This window comes from Pristiophorus japonicus, chromosome 10 (assembly GCF_044704955.1).
Source record: "Pristiophorus japonicus isolate sPriJap1 chromosome 10, sPriJap1.hap1, whole genome shotgun sequence".
Classification (NCBI taxonomy): domain Eukaryota; kingdom Metazoa; phylum Chordata; class Chondrichthyes; family Pristiophoridae; genus Pristiophorus; species Pristiophorus japonicus.
Genome location: NC_091986.1, coordinates 223,970,587 through 223,976,586, shown reverse-complemented (window position 1 = coordinate 223,976,586; position 6,000 = coordinate 223,970,587). Strand labels below are relative to the sequence as shown.

The window sequence follows — 6,000 nt, the reverse complement described above, 5'->3', positions numbered from 1 at the left end:
GGCAGAGGTGGCCACGGAGTTGTCAAGCCATCATTTTCCCCACTACTAATGTCAGGCTAACCGGTCTATAATTACCTGTTTGCTCTCTCCCTCCTTTTTTAAAAAGTGGTGTTACATTAGCTACCCTCCAGTCCATAGGAATTGATCCAGAGTCGATAGACTGTTGGAAATGATCACCAATGCATCCACTATTTCTAGGGCCACTTCCTTATGTACTCTGGGATGCAGACTATCAGGGCCCCAGGGATTTATCGGCCTTCAATCCCATCAATTTCCCTAACACAATTTCCCGCCTAATCAGGATATCCTTCAGTTCCTCCTTCTCACTGGACCCGCTGTCCCCTAGTACATTCGGAAGGTTATTTGTGTCTTTCTTCGTGAAGACAGAACCGAAGTATTAGATGCAGGAAGACTGTTCCTGATGTTGGGGAAGTCCAGAAACAGGGGACACAGTCTAAGGATAAGGGGTAGCCATTTAGGACTGAGATGAGGAGCAACTTCTTCACTCAGAGAGTTGTTAACCTGTGGAATTCCCTACCGCAGAGAGTTGTTGATGCCAGTTCATTAGATATATTCAAGAGGGAGTTCGATTTGGCCCTTACGGCTAAAGGGATCAAGGGGTATGGAGAGAAAGCAGGAAAGGGGTACTGAGGGAATGATCAGCCATGATCTTATTGAATGGTGGTGCAGGCTCGAAGGGCCGAATGGCCTACTCCTGCACATATTTTCTATGTTTCTATGATTCTTTTGCCATTTATGCTTTCAGATAACCATGCAACCAGATGAGCAGCCTGTGCCTGAGCTCCCCCCCCACCCCCCCAACTGAGTCACGAGGAGGAAAAGGGGGACGAGGAGGAGGAGCCAAGCAATGCGTCACTGCTTCTCTCACCCGTAGGCAGAGTTCAGATGCTGGCACTAGCTGCTCATTACAGGGTAGGTTAGTCGTCTTCTTCTTTTGCGGCAGTCCTCTGGAGTGGAGGAAGACTTGCTTCCACGCTAATATGAGTTCTCAGGTGACTGATGCGGAACCTACAGACTCTGTCACAGGTGGGACAGATGGTGGTTGAAGGGATGGGTGGTGTGGTGCTTGGTTTGTCGTACGCTCCGTCCGCTGTTTGTACTTGGCTTCTGCGTGCTCCCGGCAAACAGACTACAGGGGTGTGCACTGGATGATGCACGGGAGGCCTAGCGGGCTGCAGCATGGTCAGGGGGAAAGGGAACCTCGGGAGCCAGCTCCCCGAGGGCCAGTTCTGCTGCACAGGGCTTCGATCAGCGCCTCGATGGGGAGGCGTTCACAAGAAGGATGATGGCCATGCACTCGGAGACGATAGGTGCAATGACCAGGGTGTCCGAGAGCATATTGGCAATGGTAAGGAGCATGGAGGAGTCTGTCTCCAATATTGTACACAGCTCTGTGCACACCAAGGAGCCCATCATTGCCAGTCTGCAGACGATAGTGGACTCCCAGAGAGACTGTGTGGATCCAGACCTCATGACGCAAGTCATGGGCGATGTGGCAGCTTCCATTGCAGCACAGGCGGAAGCAACGCAACTTCTTGGTGCTGCAGTGGAGTCAATGGTTACTCGCATGGAATCTCAGACTGCTCTCGCACAGTCTCTGCTGCATGCCGAGTGAGGGAGGGGGAGTGAGGGAGGGGAGAAGCAAGGGAGGCATGGAGTGAGGGAGGGATGGAGTGAGGGAGGGATGGAGTGAGGGAGGGGGGAGTGGAGAAGGCGAGGGGGAGAGAGTGGAGGAGTGAGTGAGGATTGAGGGGGAGTGAGTGAGGGAGGGGAGAAGTGAGGGAGGAAGGAGTGAGTGAAGGGGAATGGGGAGGCGGGAGGGGGAGCGAGGGAGGGGGAGGGAGTTATGAGGGAGATGAGGAGTGAGGGAGGGGAAGTGAGGGAGGGGAGGAGCAAGGGAGGCATGGAGTGAGGGAGGGATGGAGTGAGAGAGGGGGGAGTGGAGAAGGCGAGGGGGAGGGAGTGGAGGAGTGAGTGAGGATTGAGGGGGAGTGAGTGAGGGAGGGAAGGAGTGAGGGAGGGAGGAGTGAGTGAAGGGGAATGGGGAGGCGGGAGGGGGAGCGAGGGAGGGGGAGGGAGTTATGAGGGAGATGAGGAGTGAGGGAGGGGGAGTGAGGGATGGAGAAGAGTGAGGGAGGGGGAGCGAGTTATGAGGGAGATGAGTGAGGAGAAGAGTGAGGGAGGGGGAAGAGTGAGGGAGGGGGAACTGAGGGGGAGAGGAAGAGTGAGGGGGAGTGAGGGAGGGGAGGAGTGGGGGGAGTGAGGGAGGGAGGTGAGGAGTGAGAGGGAGGTAATGAGGGAGGGGGGAGTGAGGAAGGAGGGGGGAGTGAGGGAGAGAGGGGAAGAGTAAGGGACGGGAAGTGAGGGAGGGAGGGGAAGAGTGAGGGAGGGGGGAGTGAGTGAGGTGGTTGTGAGGGAGGGGGGTGAGAGAGGTGAGGAGAGAGGGGGTAGTGAGGGAGGAGGGGAGGAGTTGCAGAGATCGAGGGGTTGAGGAAGAGCGATTTGGAGAAGGATGAGATGATTTATTCACGCAACTCGGGCGTGAAGTTGACGCTGTCGATTAGGGCGGCTGATCCACTGCGTCAGCTTCACATCTGGAAGACAGTTGAGGAGTAGCAGACTGAGAATTGAGGGAAGAGAGCAAGTGTGTGGGGTGGGGGACTTGGATGGGAGAGAGAAGGTTAGGGGGTCACTGACCCCACGACCATTGATAACACACACACACACAAACAAGGTTGCAACAGAGAGCGACCTTAGAGTTACCACACTTTCCCGGAGTCCTGCTCTCTGCTGTTACCAGCAGCTCGGGGCCTCCCACTCTCGGGCAGCGAGGGATTGAAGTCGGCCTGCCTGGTGTTGCTGCTGCCGGCTCCTGGCTCGTGTCTGGGCCCCACAGCCTGCCGTCTCCGGGACCCTGGGAGCGAGGTCACCGTCCCGTGTTCCCGCAATCACTGCATGTCCCGTGATCCCGCAATCCCTGCGTGTCCCGTGTTCCCGCAATCCATGCGTGTTCTGTGTTCCCGCAATCGCTGCATGTGAAAGTCCACCTTGTGAACTCACTGATCCTGTTGGTTCTGTATGACAAACAATCGAGTCCTTGCTCAACAAGCAATGTTCCCGAGAACACTCCAGCAAGAAAAAGGAATGCATGGACTTTTCAAAAAACAATTTCCCCAAACTCTTCTCATTCTCTCTTCTCACTGGGTCCCACGCACATTGACTCTCACTGGGGTACGGGTCCCACAAACACTGACTCTCACTGGGGTACGGGTCCCACACACACTGACTCTCACTGGGGTACAGTCCTACACACACTGACTCTCACTGGGGTACGGGTCCCACACACACTGACTCTCACTGGGGTACGGGTCCCACACACACTGACTCTTACTGGGGTACAGTTCCACACACACTGACTCTCACTGGGGTACGGGTCATCAACACACTGACTCTCACTGGGATACAGTCCCACAAAAACTGACTCTCACTGGGGTACGGGTCCCACACACACTGACTCTCACTGGGGTAGGGGTCCCACACACACTGACTGTCACTGGGGCACAGTCCCACACACACTGACTCTCACTGGGGTACGGGTCCCACACACACTGACTCTCACTGGGGTACAGTCCCACACACACTAACTCTCACTGGGGCACAGTCCCACACACACTGACTCTCACTGGGGTACAGTCCCACACACACTGACTCTCACTGGGGCACAGTCCCACACACACTGACTCTCACTGGAGTGCGGGTCCCACACACACTGACTCTCACTGGGGTACGGGTCCGACACACACTGACTCTCACTGGGGTACAGTCCCACACACACTGACTCTCACTGGAGTACGGGTCCCACACACACTGACTCTCACTGGGGTACGGGTCCCACACACACTGGCTCTCACTGGGGTACGGGTCCCACACACACTGACTCTCACTGGGGTACGGGTCCCACACACACTGACTCTCACTGGGGTACGGGTCCCACACACACTGACTCTCACTGGAGTACGGGTCCCACACACACTGACTCTCACTGGGGTACGGGTCCCACGCACACTGACTCTCACTAGGGTACGGGTCCCACACACACTGACTCTCACTGGGGTACAGTCCCACACACACTGACTCTCACTAGGGTACGGGTCCCACACACACTGACTCTCACTGGGGTACAGTCCCACACACACTGACTCTCACTGAGATACAGTCCCACACACACTGACTCTCACTGGGGTACAGTCCCGCATACACTGACTCTCACTGGGATACGGGTCCCACACACACTGACTCTCACTGGAGTACGGGTCCCACACACACTGACTCTCACTGGGGTACAGTCCCACACACACTGACTCTCACTGGGATATGGGTCCCACACACACTGACTCTCACAGGGGTACGGGTCCCACACACACTGACTCTCACTGGGGTACAGGTCCCACAAACACTGACCCTCACTGGGGTACAGTCCTACACACACTGACTCTCACTGGGGTACGGGTCCCACACATACTGACCCTCACTGGGGTACAGTCCTACACACACTGACTCTCACTGGGGTACAGGTCCCACACACACTGACTCCCACTGGGATACAGTCCCACACACACTGACTCTCACTGGGGTACGGGTCATCAACACACTGACTCTCACTGGGGTACGGGTCCAACACACACTGACTCTCACTGGGGTACGGGTCCAACACACACTGACTCTCACTGGGGTACGGGTCCCATGCACACTGACTGTCACTGGGGTATGGGTCCCACACACACTGACTCTCACTGGGGTATGGGTCCCACACACACTGACTCTCACGGGTACAGTCCCACACACACTGACTCTCACTGGGGTACGGGTCCCACACACACTGGCTCTCACTGGGGTACGGGTCCCACACACACTGACTCTCACTGGGGTGCGGGTCCCACACACACTGACTCTCACTGGGGTACGGGTCCCACACACACTGGCTCTCACTGGGGTATGGGTCCCACACACACTGACGCTCACTGGGGCACGGGTCCCACACACACTGACTCTCACTGGGATATGGGTCCCACACACACTGACTCTCACTTGAGTACGGGTCCCACACACACTGACTCTCACTGGGATATGGGTCCCACACACACTTACTCTCACTGGGGTATGGGTCCCACACACACTGACTCTCACTGGAGTACGGGTCCCACACTCACTGACTCTCACTTGAGTACGGGTCCCACACACACTGACTCTCACTGGGGTGCGGGTCCCACACACACTGACTCTCACTGGGGTACAGTCCCACACACACTGACTCTCATTGGGGTATGGGTCCCACACACACTGACTCTCACTGGGGTACGGGTCCCACACACACTGACTCTCACTGGGGTATGGGTCCCACACACACTGACTCTCACTAGGGGAACGGGTCCCACACACACTGACTCTCACTGGGGTACGGGTCCCACACACACTGTCTCACTGGTGCACGGGTCCCACACACACTGATGCTCACTGGGGCACGGGTGCCCAGACGTCGATGCGTAAGAGATATGCCTGGGCTGCTGCGGGCAGGGTTCTCTGCCCACACTACCCGCCCACACTCCCACACCACCCACATTGCCCGCCCACACCACCTACCCACACTGCCCACTCCCACTGCCCATCCACACTGCCCTCACTGCCTGCCCACACCGCCGCCATGGGCTTTAACCTTCGTGACCATTCTGCCATGTGGGACCTTATCAAAAGCTTTGCTAAAATCAATATACACTACATCGTATACACTGCCCTCATTGACCCTCCTCGTTACTCCTCGAAAAACTCAATCAGGTTAGTCAAACGTGATCTTCCCTTCACAAATCCATGCTGAATGTCCCTAATTAGTCCTGTAAGGGGACGGGGGTTGGTCTCTATGAGGGGGTCAGGTTCCCTTCTGACCAACTTGAGCGGTTCGAATTGCTCCCCCTCCCTTGGTTT

The 6,000-nt window shown here is 56.4% G+C and overlaps 1 protein-coding gene across 1 annotated transcript in view; it reads left to right on the top strand.

The window, feature by feature from the left end:
* Positions 1 to 844: 844 nt before the first annotated feature.
* The window catches only part of LOC139275328 (hemopexin-like), a 65,002-nt gene continuing 59,846 nt past the window's right edge, over positions 845 to 6,000 (top strand). The window contains exon 1 of the mRNA XM_070892636.1: positions 845 to 933. The gene's annotated coding sequence lies outside the window, so the exon portion shown is untranslated. The remainder of the gene's footprint in view (positions 934 to 6,000) is intronic.